General features: G+C 40.4%; 1 pseudogene; it reads left to right on the top strand.

Annotated features, from left to right (window-relative positions):
- Positions 1–210: 210 nt before the first annotated feature.
- LOC109024225 (coiled-coil domain-containing protein 25-like) lies at positions 211–1,498 on the top strand (annotated as a pseudogene).
- The last annotated feature ends 313 nt before the right edge of the window (positions 1,499–1,811 follow it).

Raw genomic sequence — 1,811 nt, 5'->3', positions numbered from 1 at the left:
CTAGTCAAGCAGGTTGACTTCAGAATTAGTGCATTTAACCACTTTGCTGGACTGCTTCGAGGAGAAAAAGAGATAGAGAGGGGAAAGGAGGGAAGAAGAGAGAAGGAGGGCGTTCCTCTGTGTGCATTAAGAGCATGTACTTTAGTGGCAATTAGATGTAGGTTAAAATCCCAGATATGGGTGAATTGAGCGCTGCTGCTGGGCAGTAGAGTCACTGCACCGCCGCCAGGACCATGGTGTTCTACTTCACCAGCAGCAGCATCAATTCATCCCCGTACACTATTTACATGGGAAAGGATAAATATGAAAATGAAGATCTGATCAAGCACGGCTGGCCTGAAAATATCTGGGAGAGAATATAGAAGACATTCCAAAGGAAGTGCTGATGGACTGTGCCCACCTTGTGAAAGCCAGTAGCATTCAAGGCTGCAAGATGAACGTTAATGTGGTATATACGCCACAGTCTAACCTGAAGAAAACAGCTGACATGGATGTGGGGCACATAGGTTTTCACAGGCAGAAGGATGTAAAAATTGTGACATGGGAGAAAAAAGTAAATGAGATCCTGAACCGATTAGAAAAGACCAAAGTGGAGTGGTTCCCAGACCTAGCAGCAGAGAAAGAATGCAGAGATCGTGAAGAGAGGAATGAGAAAACAGCCCAAATTCAGGAAATGAAAAGGAGAGAAAAAGAAGAAATGAAGAAGAGGGAAACTGATGAACTTAGGAGCTATTTACCACTAATGAAAGTTGAAAATATGTCTTCAAATCAGGATGGCAATGATTCAACTGAATCCATGTAAAAGGAGAAAAGGAACTTTGAAAGATGTGAATGTAGAGATAATTGCAGACCTTTTGGTTTCATCTGTATTCTGAAGTATAAAATACAACCAAAATTCTACCTTCATCCTACCCAGAAATTATTGATTTTGGAGTTTAAAAAAAATTGTACCTTTTTTGCTGACAGAAAAGGATCAGATATGTATAAAATAGTTGAACTTGACAGCATATAACTTAAAGCGAAAATGTTTTTGCCAGAACATGTCTTGGTACCTTGTGAAAGCTGGCTGCCCTTGTTCTTGAGATTGACTTTAAAATGAACCACTCTGAAAAGTACTTCTGTTGCTGTGATCTATCCCTGAAAACAGATGTCTTGAAACACTTTTCATATTCTTAAAATAATCTTCACTTCTGTTAAGAAGAACATGTTGGTGGGTAATTATGCGAATGTTTCCCTGTCCCTGATTTCCCGATTAGAAAAAAGGGCGTATGGGCTTTGAAAAAGAGATTTTCAGAAGATTGTCAGCTTCAGTATTCACGTTCCATCGTGTCATCTGGGTCTGTTAGTATAGTGACCCACAGCACAGTCTGTCCCAGCTTTTACGTCCTTGCTTCCTCTGAGCAGGGCCTCCTCCATCTTAGTATCATCATATTTAAAGAAATTGATGGTGTTCATCAAGGTGGGGCCTGTGGCAGTTGTTGCCTGAGCACCAAGTAACCCAAGCCACCTATGCAACAACTTCTGGGCTCTGGAGTAATTTCTCAGCATTGAGGGTAAAATAGGAAGGAATGCTCTGTTGATCATTTGGCAGATGTAGGTTACCTGATTTGTGCCTTGGGATGCAGCATGAAGCAGAAGTCCATATTGCAATTATGATTTTAGAAGGAAATAAGCGTTTCACTAGCCAGCCAAGTAATTATATTCTTTACCTTGAAATCGTATTTGAGTTGTAGCCCCAGAGTTCAATTTCTCATTGTAGATTCAGTAACTTGCTATATAACATTACTTCTCACTTAAACCACTCACTATCT

Source organism: Gorilla gorilla, chromosome 1 (assembly GCF_029281585.2).
Source record: "Gorilla gorilla gorilla isolate KB3781 chromosome 1, NHGRI_mGorGor1-v2.1_pri, whole genome shotgun sequence".
Classification (NCBI taxonomy): domain Eukaryota; kingdom Metazoa; phylum Chordata; class Mammalia; order Primates; family Hominidae; genus Gorilla; species Gorilla gorilla.
This window is presented reverse-complemented; position numbering and strand designations above follow the sequence as displayed.